Source organism: Phyllostomus hastatus, unplaced genomic scaffold (assembly GCF_019186645.2).
Source record: "Phyllostomus hastatus isolate PE091 unplaced genomic scaffold, TTU_PhHast_1.1 phas_contig_40, whole genome shotgun sequence".
In the NCBI taxonomy this organism is placed as follows: Eukaryota; Metazoa; Chordata; class Mammalia; order Chiroptera; family Phyllostomidae; genus Phyllostomus; species Phyllostomus hastatus.
The window spans coordinates 32,421,269-32,436,672 of record NW_025333872.1 but is presented as its reverse complement, the minus strand read 5'-3'; the positions used below and the strand labels follow the sequence as shown (position 1 = coordinate 32,436,672).

Genomic DNA, 15,404 nt, shown 5'->3' with positions numbered 1-15,404 from the left:
CAAAGGAGCCAAGAATATACAACACTTAATAGATGATCTTATCAATAAATGGTGTTGGAAAAACTGGACAGCCATGTGGGGAAGAATGAAACTAGACCCCTCTTTAGACCATATACAGAAATCAACTCAAAATGGATTAAAGACTTGGATATAAGATCTGAAATGACTATCCACCTGGCTCATGATATACTCCATGAACACAGTTTGCCCACCAACCTCAAAAGAGATCCAGGCGTTCCCTACCTGAGGCCTTTACTCATGTTCTTCTAATCATGTTGAATACAGTTTCTCTGCTTCCACTTGCTAGCTTCTACATATTTGTCAGACCTCACCCAAAAGCCCACTCTTCAGAGAGACTTTCCCTATAATCCTTATTTAAGTAGTTCCCATTCTATTCCCCATTATAAGACCCTGTCTATTACTTTTCACATATCACTTATCTATATATCACATTATGGTTTGTCCCTCCTTATTTAATTTTGCTTCAATAGAATGTAAGTTCCCTGAGAACAAAAAATTTTCTGTCCTACTTAATCCTTCATATTCTCACTAGAAGGCCCTCTCCAGGTGAGGTCCAGCATCAAATGCAGTCAGAGAGGCAGCCAGAGCCAGATCACACAGTCATATGGGGGAAGGTAAGAATGTTTTAAACTGAAAGGGACCCCAGAAGTCATCTAGTTCAGGTTAAATTCAAACAATGAAGACAAGATTCAATACTTCCACTGACAAATGACAAATGTAGGCCTTGAAAACATATAAACATCATGGTCACATTGTGAGCTATTGGAAAAAGAAATGACTTTTTAATTGATAGAAAACTCATTATGTTATTGACAAATTAGGGAAAAATACCAAGTTCTATCAGGTCAGTTAATTGGTAGAGTTTTAGGAGCAAATATTGCAAACCAAGGTCTTAGTTGACCATTAACTCATGGAACACAATGTATCATTTCATTAGAATGTAATGAAATTCACTTCACTGAGACTGCCACTGCCATTGTCAATAGTGGCTGTACAGATTTCCACTTTTTATCCTCAAATGGAGGATAAAATGAAATTTTATTTGTTTATTTTTTCTCAAATATTATATATTACTTCAATTTTAAAGAACAAGTTATTGACATGCTTAAAAACAATGATCCTGATAAGCAAGTACCTTATGAATTAGAGAAAGCTATAAATGTTAAAATAATTTTTACTTTCATAGATACAGTAAGGTAGATTTTCAAGATTAATTTAAAGATATAAACAAAGATATTAATTATGAATTTAAATTCTAGCACTGCAGTGGCATTTTATTTCACATTCTAAAAATTCCCTCCTGTGTTTGGGCCAAAATCAGAGATAAAAATTGCCCAAGAAAATCAATATAAAGGAACAGGTAAGAAAAGAATAAGCAAAGCAATATTAGAGGGTGATTAAAGAACTGTCTGGATTTGTAAAGTTAAAAGCAAATGATCAAATATAACTCCAAATGCAATCATGTACTAAAGGGAGAAGTGTGAAAGATATGGTAGGGAGGAGGGGAAAGACATGGTAAGTAGCTTATAAACATTTTCCATGTTAGCCCACAGAAGGAAATTTAATTTACATTGTGGTCCATACATATACAAAGTTTATATATAATATAGAATATGTAAATTGTAGGTATAATGATATAGAGTACAGTAATGTAGGTATTTGTACTCTAGTAAGTGTGAAGTACTCTAATATATTTTTCTTATCTGCTCTATTGGATCAATGCCATTCATTTCTTTTAAAATAAAGCTTATTTTGAACAATTAAATTGATCTTATTTCATAACTAGTGGGTTGCTAATCCATAATTTGAAAAATACTGAAGGAAAAAAGTATCCAGGACTTGACTATGTCACCATATTTCAGAGAATATAAAGGACTGAAAAAGGGGATAAAAAAGACAAGATGGTGACTATATATAATAAAAGAGATTCTGTGACTCTGTCCCAAGGATATCAGGATACATTTGTGGGGTGCCCATTGTCTCAAGGTCCAGGAGCCCACAAGTCAGGAGAACTAGACAGACAGCCCTGGATACTAGGTCAGTTGCTTTACAGGGAAATCTAAGCTAAGACACAAATGGGTGGAGGAAAAAGATTGAAAGTCTTGACTAAAGAGCAGAGGAATAATGAATGTCCGATTAAGGAAGAACTGAAAGAATTTATGTTGTCTCCTAAGATTTTGTGTCTGAGGTGGAGTCTAAGAAAAGAGAATATAATCAGTGGGAAGTAAATTTATTTTAAGGAAAGTGAATAGAACATCAATGAGTAGCTCTGGACAATATGAAAGGATTTCCTAACTGTGGTTTTTTTAGGAGTTCTTAATATCTAAATTTAGTCTACCTACCTAATGTTTGACATATTATTCTGTAGTAACTTCTGCTTATTAAGCCACTTTATGAAATTTTGTCACAAGACTACTTGTTGAGTGAAATGCTGGAAAGTAGATTACTTTCCATCAAACAACATTCCACCAAAATAGTTAAAATGAGTTATCTGATATAGCTATGAAGATTTGCCTTTTTTTCTATATTGGGGCTCTCTTAGGGGCATTTTTTTAATTATTACTTTTGTGTAAATCCCATTTTTTTGCGAGAGCTGAGGTGATCTTAGAGATGTGAGTTCCATGTTGTTTCCTGCAGGGAGGATAATCAGGCGATATGGATATTAGTGGCCTGATGTGGTGGAAAGAACACAAATTCCCTTGAGGAGTATTTGATCTTGAAGATACCCTTGGACTATGAGGGAATACATATTGAGAGGCTGCCACTGACCATGCTGGAATGCCTACAGTTTAGGAAAACAGGTATTGCAGATGTCCTCTATGCTAGTTATCTTTAGGATGACCTAAAGTAGAGGTCAGCAAACTTATTCTGAAAAGGGCCAGATAGAAGGTACTTTTGCTGCATGGCCCATATGGTTTCCACTTCACATTCTCACTCTTCTGTCAGAAGAAACAACTGGTTAAAGATATAGGTGCTGCTGTACTCCAAACATATTTTATTTACCATAACAGGTAGTGGGGTGGTTTGTTCTGTGGGATGTAGTTTGCTCAACCCTGCCCTGGAGAGATATTTGAGTGTAGGCAGATGTAAAATATTTTGCAGAAAACTGTTTTTTTATTGCTGAAGAGGGATCATATTTGGTATTAAAGTGTTCCTACTTAGCCCTATAAAGGGGTAAAAGCTGAAGAAGAGAGAAGCAAGTAGATTTACAGGAGAGTTCACTTCATGAAGAGTTTTATACATAACTCATCAGGCATTGCATAGTGCTAGCTCAAAATAATAATACCAGAAAATTGTCTCTGATGTGGCTTAAGAGAATATTTGTAACCTTGCTTCCCTCTTTAGCACAATTCCATTTGTCCTCTAGGCCAAAGAGATATTTCCCATAGCCATTAGGTCCCCTGGTGGATTCTCTGCCTTTCAGTCTTCCAGAACTCTGTATTATTTATTGTGCCTTAACAATTTAAATACTTGGAGGATAAAACTTCAGCCTACATAATTCAAGTGAAGCTGAAGGAATAAAGCTAAATGGACACAGCTAAAACTGGCTCTTGGCTCTCATGCCAGCCATCCTTCCATGATACCATACATCTTCTTCCTTAAAACTTCATTATTTCTCATGAGAAAAATCAAATAACTACAAATATGTTACAGTCCAACCTGCACAAATATATAGAGCTTAATTTTACTCTTAGCTTTGAAGTGCTCAAGGTAGCCAGAGTCACTATGGAGAAAATAGATTTTCCACAGCTAGTCTCCCTCTTCCTCAGATACCCAGAAAATCTGGTTCCTTAGAAAATCACTCCATTTCCACTTTGGTCATAGCACAGATTCTAATAACAGTTAATAACATTCTCTCCACCCCAATGTTCAAAGAGCAAAAATATACCTTGGTATAATATAGAAATAATCCCAGGGACAGATGTATGAAATTGTGTATAATTTCTAGGCTTTCCTGTATATTTTAGTTGGACCTTTTCACTGGGAAAAATGCACAGGTAGAGCAGATTTATGAGCATGTGTCATATGAGAGAAGAAATTTAGCATAGTGGCTAAGAGAACAGAGTCTGGAGCATGCTGCTTACTGAGTGCCTCCATACCTTCATCCACAAAATGGGTTAATAATATCTCAGGGGATTGTTGTGAGAATTATATGTAAAATACATGAACAGGAGCTTCCAGTGGCAGGGTCTAGGGAAGAGGTGGCAGGTGCCATGTCTGGCAGCAAAGGTGACAAGAAGAAGCCCTTACAGCAGCCCAAGAAGCAGGCCAAGGAGATGGACGAGAGAAGGCATTGAGGCAGAAGCAAAAATGGGAGCAGAAGAAACTCAAGGAGCTAAAAGTGAAGGACATGGGGAAGGCCATCCTGGCCACAGGTGAAATTAAGGAATCTGGCAAAAAGTGAGTTCTTCCTTGTACCTGGAACAATGATGATCCTTAATTCCATTCCTGTTTTAACATCTGGATTCCTGTCATGTCTCTTGCCACTTATAGCTAGGATGAAGTGCTGTCTTGGAGCCTGTTATACATTTAAGAATAAACTTTTGTTCTGATGGTGATGACGATGATGATACAGTGGCTCATCTCTTTAGTTCTCCTCACTGTGCCATTTCAGCCTTAGCTGTGAGGTCAGAGTCAACCCAGCCCAGAATCCCATCAAAGGATATTCTTTAGTCTTTGTTCTATCCTGAATTCTGTGCTGCCTGGAATTAAACTAGCTCATTTGAAAAAAAAATCAAATAAAACAATAAAATACTTGGAACAATGTCTTATACATTATCTGTATTCAACAAATATGAAAAAACAAGTGTGGGATATGTTTAAATGAAAAGAGAGAGAAGAATAGGAAATACATATTCTCCTCATTTAGATTGTGCCAATTTCCCCTGTGGATTCATTAAAATTAAAAAACTCCCAACTACCACTAACCTCCTCCCTGACCTGATCTTTATTCTTCCACCAGTGTAGGAAGAAGAACCTGTGACTTTAATGAACTTTAGATCATTTGAGAAAGTCTGTGCCTGCTACACTGTTTTGGGAGCTTCGGCATTTGAGTTATGACTATGAATTGCTTCTTATAAGAGACCATTCTGTGTGGCATGGGCCCAGCTCCCACTTGAAGATTCACAGGACCCACACCCACAGATAGGTTCTCCTGTGGGGAATCAGGCCTGTAATGTACCTAGGCCACTTTGAGACCTGCTCTTGCTAAAATTCCCTCACCCTGAATTGAAGCAGCAAGTGTTTACTGTAACTTTCTAAAATTTGTGCTAAATCTTCCCAGTATGGAGTGTAACTGGTTCAACCACTTTTCCCTTTGCATTTGCAAATATTCTTCTTCTGTGATGTGATTAGCCACATCATCTCTTTTGTTTTCTGTAAAAGGTAACCACCTAAAGCGAACCTGTGTATGGTAAGTGAGGAGCATCATGTAATGTGCCGAGAAACCCAATAAAGGACGGTCACAGCAAGGGCCGTGGCTTTTGCTCCCCTTGAGAGAAAAGCCATGCTAGCCCTTTTCCTCCATAGGACTCGGTAGTCTGTGTGAATTTCTCATGCCTCGTCCACAATGTGTGGACCCCATGAGCCGGTGTCCGCATCAGCTTCTTGTATAATGAAGTACAAAGTGACTTTGTCCACTGAGCCTTTTCCCCTCTCTGAGTTTCAATTTTCTCAAGTATAAACTGAGTTTTATAATATACACCTTGAATAATTGTAGTGTATATTCAGTGCCAAACACAGTGGTAAGTTCTAGTAATGCTTAGTCCATTAGGGATATATTATTTTATTACATGACATTCTCTGGTAATCTGCTTTTCATGTAAAGTTTAAAGAAAGGAGTTGTGGATTAAGAGATTGTGATCAGAAGCCTGAATATTGGATCCATCTCTACCAAGAACAGTGAGGCTCCAGGCAATTCACCCCCCTTTTCTGTATATTTCTTTTCTCTTTGAGAAGATGAGGAGGTTGTTTTAACCCTATTACCCCAAGTGAGGTTTGCAGAGGTTTGATGCAGATTAAGAGAGAAAAACTAGGCTTTTATTTTTTTGTTACCTACAGTTCCCAGGGGAAACACTGGGCCTTCAGGAGTTCCATGGAAATGTTTAGGAGGCAGAGAAAGAGGGAAACTGTGGGAAAACACCTTTTATCATGCTTTCTGTTGGAAAGAAATGGTGAGGAAGGATACACAAATTTAGGTAGGTCTGGCTAATTTGAATAATTTCAGTGGGCTCTGGACTTAGGCTGTCTCTGGTTTTCTGGTACCTGGCCCTGGGGTGATTAGGGTGGTTGTGTAGTGACCCAGAGTGTGAGAGTCCCATAGGAAAAATTGTTGGGGGTGTGGAATTAATCAGTTGCTCAAGAAAGGGAATTAAATGGTCTCTAACTCGGTCTTGAAAACTGGGTCAAGACAGCACAAAAACACCTGTATTACAGATGTTAAATTAAGTCAACTTAATATCTTTCCAAGTTTAACCTGATTTGGGGGCAATGAGTTTCCTTGCTTGGTAATTTTTGGGCAATAACTGACATGTCACACATTTATAAGCAGGGAATCCATGCTCATCACTTGGATGCATCAGCCAGGTGTGTCAGTGCTTCCATTTCCACAGTTGTTGACAGGAGCACTGAGGGTACTTTCCTCTGAGAAAACACCCACTCATGAACATCTGGCCTAGAGACAACAGGTACTTCCAGTTCACAGTGAGGTCCAGTTTCTCATCTTGTTCTGTGTCCTATGGAATTTTTTCCCAGGTGGACTTTCCACTGATGTTCTAAGTAAGAATAGAAACTAGTTTCAAATGCTCAAAGGATTGTATATACTGGTTTGATATGTCCACTCTTTCCTGAAACTGCAATTGCTTTAAAGTGGAGGGTAGCAAGTAAGCAGTTTGCAGCATCACAAAATAGTGTCCTGGCTCACAAAATTAAGATTATCTGATCCAATTCAAAGGTCAATAGAATGCAATTAATAGCAAATTCAATTTAGCCTGGAGTGAAAGAGTATAGTTTTAAAAACAGTAGTAACTCAAGATATTTGGCCAATTTAATACTGCATCTTAGTATTTTGCTAGCACATTTGCAATTTGATAATCTAAAGACTTTGAAATATGTAACCTTGATATTTTAATGTTTTAAGTTGTAAAAATGATCTTAATATGACATGAGAAAGTAATATTAAAACAGAGAAAAGACAAAGCTCTTTTTGAATTTTCTAATTGCAATAAATATGAGCTCCAAAACAGATTATCCTTATACTCAGGACCAGTCACCAACCAACTGCCTTGCTTTACTTTTTCTATATTGTTCTTTTTTACTTGGTTTACCAATAAACCTTTATTAAAATTCTAGGTTTAAAAACAGCTTTATTGAGACATCTTTGACTTATAAAAATTGTGTACATTTAAGGTATAAAACTTCATGTTTTGAGGTAAGTATACATTATGAAAAGATTATTAAAGTCATAACATATTAATTAATAGCATATGAATTCCCTCTACATAGTTGCCAGTGTGTGTGTGTGTGTGTGTGCATGTGTACACGTTGACATTTAAGTTCTACCCTCATTCCAGATTTCAAGTATGCAGTAACACATTGTTAATTATCCTCATCAGGTAGTATATTAGCTATCTGTAAATTATGCATCTGGTATAACTAAACCTTTTTAATCCTTGAGCATCATCACCCAGTTTCCTCTCAATCCCAGCCACTGACAACTACCATTCTCCTCTTTCCTTCTCTGAGTTTAGATGTTTTAGATTCCATGTGCATGATCATGCAGTATTTCCCTTTCCATGTCTGGCTTATTTCACGTGGCATAATACCCTTCAGTTCCATCCACGTGGCAGCAAATGGCAGGATTTTCTTCATTTTTAAGTCTGGATAATATTTCATTGTGTGTGTGTGTATATATATGTATTTTTATTTTATTTTATTCTTGTTTATTCTATTACACTTGTCCCAATCCCTCTCTTTGTCCTCCTCTGTCTTGCCCCATCCCCCACTCCCATAGTGTTTGATATTGCATTTTCTTTATCCACTTATTCGTAGACAGACACTGAGGTCATTTCCATATTTTGGCTGTTGTGAATAATGCTATAATAAACATAAGAGTAAAAATATCTCTTTGAGATAGTGATTTTATTTCCTTTAGATATATACCCAGAAACAAGGTTGCTGCATCATATGGTATATCTTTCTTTTTTTTTTTTTTTGTAGAATCTCCATAGTGTTTTCCACAATGGCTGTGCTATTTACATTCCAACCAGCAGTATACAAGGGTTCCCTTTTTGCCACATCCTCTCCAACACTTATTTTTGTCTTTTTAGTAATATCCATACTGACTGGTGTGAGGTGAAAGCTCACTGTGATTTGATTTGCATTTCTCTGATTAGAGATGTTAAGCACATTTTCATATACCTCTTAGCTATTTGATTTTTTTTTTGAGGAGTGTCTATTTAGGTCCTCTGTTCATTTTTTAATTGTGTTATTTGTATTTTGTATATGGAATTGTGTGTTCTTTATATTTTTTATATAGTAACCCCTTATCAGATAAATGATTTGTAAATATTTTCCCCTATTCCATAGGATGCTTTTAACTTTGTTGATTGTTTCCTTTGTGTGAAGAGGTAGGTTTTTAGTTTGATGTAATCCCCCTGTCTATTTTTGTTTTTGTTGCCTGTGCTTCTGGTGTCATATCAAAAAAAAAAAAAACAACTTTCAAGACTAATGTCAAGAAGGGTTTTCCACTTTCGTCTAGGAATTTATAGGACTTACAATTAAGCCTTTAATCCATTTAGAGTTCATTTTTCTATACAGTGTGACATGAGGGCCTATTATCATTTGCTTACATGTGATGCACAGTTTTCCCAAGATCATTTGTTGAAGAGACTGTGCTTTCCCAATTGTGTGTTTATGGCACCATTGTTGAAGATCAGTTGACCATAAATGCTTGGGTTTATTTCTGGGTTCTTTATTCTGTTTCATTGACTTTTATGTCTATTTTTTATGTCAGTGCCATACTGTTTTGATTATTATAGCTTTGTAATACAGGTTGAAGTCAGAAAGTGTGAAGCCTCCAACTTTGTTTTTCTTGTTCCTGATTATCTTGGTTAATCAGGGTCTTTTGTGGTTTCATATGAATTTTAAGATTTGTTTTTTATCTTTGTAAAAAAACATATCATTGGGATTTGATAGGGATTGTAGTGAATTTATAGATTGCTTTGGATAGTATATACATTTTAACAATATTAATTGTTCCAATTTTTGAAAATAGTTGTTTTTCCATTTATTATGTCTTATTAAATTTCCTTTATTAACATTTTATAATTCCCATTATACAAGTTTTTTCACCTCTGGTTAATTCCTAAGTATTTTATTTATTTTTGTTGCTTATATAAGTGGAATTTTTAAATTTTCCCTTTCAAATTATTTGTTGTTAGTACACAGTAACACTACTGATTTTTATGTGTTGATTTTGTTTCCTGCAACCTTGCTGAATTCATTTATTAGATGTAACGGGTTTTTTATTTGTGTGTGTATATATACAGTCTTTTAGTTTTTTATATACCTAACCACACCATATGCACATAGAGATCATTTTATGTTTTCTTTTCAGCTTACGATGTCTTTTACTTCATTTTCTTGCCTGATTTCCCTCTATGAATTCCAGGGTTATGTTGAATAGTAGTGGTGAGAGTGCACATCTTTGCATTATTCTGGATCTTACAGGCAAAACTTTCAGGTTCCCCCATTGATTATGACGTTGTCTATGGGTTATTCACATGTGGCCTTTATTGTGTTGAGGTATGTTTCTAATGTATCTGCTTTGTTGAGATTTTTGTTATGATACAGTGCTAAATGTTGTCAAACACCTTTTAAGCATATATTCAGATGATAATGTGGATTTTGTCTTGCAGTCTGTTATTGTGGTATATTGCATATGTTGATATATTCTTGCATTCAGAGATAAACCCCACTTGATCATGGTGTATAATCATTTTAATGTGCTGCTGAATTCAATATGCTAACATTTTATTGAGGATCTTTGAGTCAATATTTATCAGCAATATTGGCATGTAGGTTTTTTAAACTTCACACATTGTTTAAAAAATTTTAGTTTATTAACACAGACAGTGGAATGGAGGGAGAAAGAGAAGGTGAGAAACATAGATTGGATGCCTCTAGTGTGAGCCCTGACCGAGCACTGAACCTACATATACCTAGGTATGTACCCTGGCTAGGAATCAAACCAGTGACCTTTTGCCTTGTGGGATAACAACCAATGACCTGAGCTGCACTGGTCAGGTTTGGCCTGTAGGTTTTTTTTTATGATGTTTTTATGTGACTTTGGAATCAAGGTGGTCTTATGATATGAGTTTGGGAATGGGAAAAAATATTTCATGTGTTTGGTAACTAAAAGAGAGCAGGTGGATATACTTACATCAGACAAAATAGACTTTAAGTAAAAACTACCACTAGAAACAAAGAAGATCACCATATAATGATAAAGAGGGTCAATTTAGCAAGAAGACATAACAATTATACATTTATATGCACTCAACATCAGAGATCCTAAATATATGAACAAATGTGACAGATATGAAAGGAGAAGTTGATAGAAATATAAAAATCACAGGAGACTTTAGTACCCCTCTACAATACTGGATATAATATTAGAGAGGAAGTCAATAAGGATATGGCAGACATGAACAATGCCATATTTCAAGTGGACATAACAGATGTATACAGAACTTTTTGGCAGCAGAATACACATTCTTCTCCAACATATGGACAATATTCTCCAGGATAGATTGCATGTTAGTCACAAAACAAATCTTAGCAAGTTTAAGAAATTTGAAATACACCAAGTATCTTCTTAAACTATAGTGAAAAAGAAAGAAAACAGGAAAATTCACAAACATATGTATTTCTAAAAAATACCTGGAGACAAAAAAAATTAAAAATCAACTTTTTGTAAAACTTGCAGGATGCAGCAAAAGCACTACTAAGAGGGAAGTTTATAGAATAAATGTTCATGTTAGAAAAGAAAGATCTCATATAAATAATATTACTTTATACCTCAAAAACTAGAAAAAAACAAAGTAAGTTCAAATTTAGCAAAAGTAAGGAAGTAATAAAAATTAGAGGAGGAATAAATTAAATAGAGAACAGGACAACAATAACCAAAATCAACAAAACTAAGAGTTGGTTTCTTCAAAAGATAAAATTGATAAGCCCTGAGCCAGGCTAACTCAGAAAAAAAAAGAGAGTAGACACAACTAAAATCAGAAATTAAAGAGAATCCATAGTATTCTTCATTGGCTGATAAAGTATATGCTTATCTCTTTGAAGATTGGTTGTCTCCCTAAATTAGAATTAAAGCAGAATTTTATCTCTTGTGTTCACTGTGGCACCCTTACTTTCACTTAGTACACACTTTACAGTTTCTGTTTAATCCTGTATGCAAGGTGGTACACTTATGTATTTCAGCTATGCTCAGAAGCAATGAAAATTTTGTTTTCAATAATGAAATCTTCTATGTCATTGCATCTTAAATAACACATGATTTTGCTACAACAATTTCATAAAATTGTAGAACCAAATACATAATTGGAAGCTAGGCAAACTTCTTCATTAAGGATCTCCAAAGGGTCTTACAACTCTCATGTCAAAGCCACATGTGATTTTAATGGAAGGATAGTCTCTTTGTTGATTCTCACTCAGTAGTCCATTTGCTTTATTTATGGAGAAATGCAGGTGAATTTCTTGAGTAAAATGATGCAGAGAATGTGTAAATGGTGGAGGTATATCCTAATTGTTTCTATGTTAAACATAGCACACCCAAAATAATGATTTTCTTGAAAAATCAAGGTCAGAGTTATGTGCAAGCAGTTATATGATACGCATTTATCTGAAGATGGAGATGAAGATGCTGATGGGCATTGGAATACATGCTTATTGTTCTAGTGGTGACCTGAAACTTGACCTTTTCTGAGAAATCCTCTATGAAAGCTTGTCCTTTGCTTATTTCTATTGCATATGAAGATGCAGATAATCCTAACTTCCTAAAAATTATAAAGGTGAAATATTTCTGAAAATGAAATAATTAATTGAAGATTAGAGCATTTTTTCTTCCTCTTATGGCCTTAAAAATATCTTTTTTTTCAGTATCTTGTGAACTTACACCCCTCTATTTAGCCTTTGTGAGAAAATAATTACTGATCACCTACTTGAATCCAGGCCCTGTGACAATTTTTGAGGATGCTGTAATAAACTGGTTTTGTCATATTGCAAAATTGTAATTATTATATATTTTTTCAAAGTAGGTTATATGAATTTTTAAAAATTGCATTTCTCAGGTTTGAAGACTGGAGAAAACGTTTAGTGACATGTTTCTTGGTGAATAGTCTTACTTATAGGAGGTATGAAGTGTGGTGATTTTGGGGGATTGAAAAAATAAGGATATTCTTGTGGATTTAAGGAAAAATAAATGTTATAAGAAATACAGTGGAGAATGTGATGAAGAGATAGGTAGATAATGAGTATGCCCAGGAGAAGGTTAAAGAAAAAGTGGTTAACATTAGCGGTGCTCTGTGACTTTCTCCAGTGTTTGCAATGAACAGATTTCTAATCTGGATGATATATTGGGACAAGAAATTCTGCTGTCCTCACCTTTTAGAGAGTTGAAGCCAGTCGAAAAACTTAAGACTCACTTGAATAAGGAGAAGAGATGGGATTGTAATATAGTGATTTCTAGAAAATGATAAACTTCTATTAAGGTCAAGAATATGGTAGAAAATATTGAGGAAAATTTAGGGCAGATAGAAATTTGTCTTAGAGCTTGCATTTCATAATGTAGGGTCTTCATAATGTAGAACAAATTGTAGAGGGACATAACATAAAAAATGATAGGGATAGTTGGAGTAAAATGAGAATTCTAGAAATGATAATATCCTGAATTCATTGATACAACCAACGCTGGGGAGGGAGAATGGAAACACCATCTGTGATGTGGGGAGGGAGAGAATAAGCACAATTTTGGGCATGGTGAGAAATTTGGCAGAGGGATGAGCTTGAATATACATCTTCAAGAAGGTAATCCTTCATCTCTGCTGTCAAGAGCACATAATAATGAAACCTGTTTTTTCTTGGTTATCAGGAAGAATTTCTTTAAAAAAAAACACCTCATGACTTTTAGTATCTGTTGTAACTAGTCCAGGAGTCTTCTGTCATTCAAGGTCAGGATCATTGCAAATATTCTCAAGGAACTAATGCAATTTGACTGATCTCCATACCCCACTGCAGGCCAGAGAATGGTCTACATTCAATGCATAAGGTGCTGTGACTGCTAGATGACTGCTAAGGCACTAAGTGTCTCTTAATATTTAACTTTCTCCCTCCACTCCAGAATATGCAGGTTGTTTCCTTTTCAATCCCAAATACTTGCCATTTACCAAAAGAAGACCAGGTAATGAATGTATACTTGGCAGACAGGAATTCTATGTATTGGATAATAATAATGCCCAGCCTAGAAACCTTCAAAGCTCTTCCTATTCTCTCTCTTCTAATAGGCATTTTGAGCCCAGGGTCATTTGGCAATTGTGATGATATTTTTTATTGTAACAACTGGGGGAAAAGTGGCATGCTACTAGCATCTTGTAGGTAGAGGCCAGGTATGCTGCTAAATCTCCTACGATGCTCAGAACTGATCCCTCACAACAAGAATTATGTGGACCAAAAAATGTGACTGGAGTCAGATTGTTTTTAAGGTTACTCTAAAAGGGACTGAATTAATGAAAACAACCTGAAACATAAACAGGTAGGTTTTGAATACCATAATAATTTTTGCTCCACAAACAGATGCATGTGCTATTTTTTGTTTACTTCAGTTGGTTGATTGAAATTCATTACATCCTATGTAATGGTACATTCTAATTATACAAAAGATTAAATATTTTTCCAGCAGCAAGTTTGTAAATTATAACAGAGCTGGAATTGAAACCCCAGTCTGATATGATCACCCATTACCCCAGTGATTTATACTCTAATATGGGAAAATGATGTGGTTTTCCTCCCATTCCCAGCTAATCCTGTCCTACCCCAACCGGTCACCTCCAGCTTTCACTCCTCTCAGATGGTCTGGTTTCTTTGTCGCTCTGTGATATCCCCAGGAAGAGAGAAACATAATAATTTATTTAGTGAAGCACTAATCAATCTGAGAGCATGTTTTGGATAAAACAACCAAGTGAGGTTCTCCTGTTGTCCATTAATACAATAAGAACACAACAATCCAACTAAGCCTTGGGTAATACCAGCCACTTGGTTAGAAAAACGTGTGGAAGTGTATATTTGACTAAATTAACTGGATGTTTGGCATTATGAAGAAACAATGTTGAGGTAGTAATAAAATATAGTTGTTTGACTTATAAATTTTCCTACTCTGTTTTTATTAATATGTGCTCAAATGTATCTGATTATTTTAAAAACAGCATATAAAGCACATAGATGGCAAACTATACTTATAAAAGTACAAAACCACTGCAAAAGATTAAATAATTACAAGGCTTTTCTTATGGGAAGATTGATAGGAGGAACATTTCTGTGTGATCAAGTCAACATGTTTCACCAATAGATGGCACAAGCAATTTTCACCGTTTTTGATATACCATGTACCCCATCTTTCTGGAGGGGGGTGGGGAGAGAGGGGAAGAAAGAGAGAAAAGAGACTGTCTTTTGGAGTTTAAAAATAATGGACATGAGAAAAAGTTCTGGTTTCTTTTCACCTCTTTAAAGTAAGGGTTAATAAACATTATCTAAAAGTAAAACAGTTTCTGTTGATACAGGTGTCCTGTAACTTGTAATTCAGCTGCATGTACATTTGGAGGAGTTCTAAACCAATAGGGCTAGGTTAAGTTTTGTGTCTTTTTAAGTCATGACATTGAAACTATGTGTTGATATTAATAGTTTCTGATGTGCCATCTCTAAAAAAAATCACAAATCTAATAGCATGTGGATCACTCTATGGCTTTACTTACTACATTGCCATAGAAACCGTCTCAAAGAAAAGGTGTTCAAAAGATGCTTGTGACCTCTGGTGAGATTCATGCCTATGTATCAGAATCCCAGTGGGGAATCTGCAATACTCTGGTGTTTGGAGATAGCTAAGATTTTTCTGGGACTACTTGCAATCTTATCACTGTACATTTCATTACCTTTATAAAGATAACATTTCAATGGGCCAAGGAAATTTAATATATATTTTAACATGCTCTGTGGCTTTATCATATCTGTATATTTAGTTAAACAATATATTGGATTCTAGAAACTATCTCTTAAGAAGAGAGCAAAGATGTTTCCCAGGGAGAAAATAAAATGTGAACATT

At 35.4% G+C, this 15,404-nt stretch overlaps 1 pseudogene; it reads left to right on the top strand.

The window, feature by feature from the left end:
• The first annotated feature begins 4,235 nt into the window (after nucleotides 1-4,235).
• LOC123821327 lies at nucleotides 4,236-4,426 on the top strand (annotated as a pseudogene).
• Nucleotides 4,427-15,404: the final 10,978 nt, after the last annotated feature.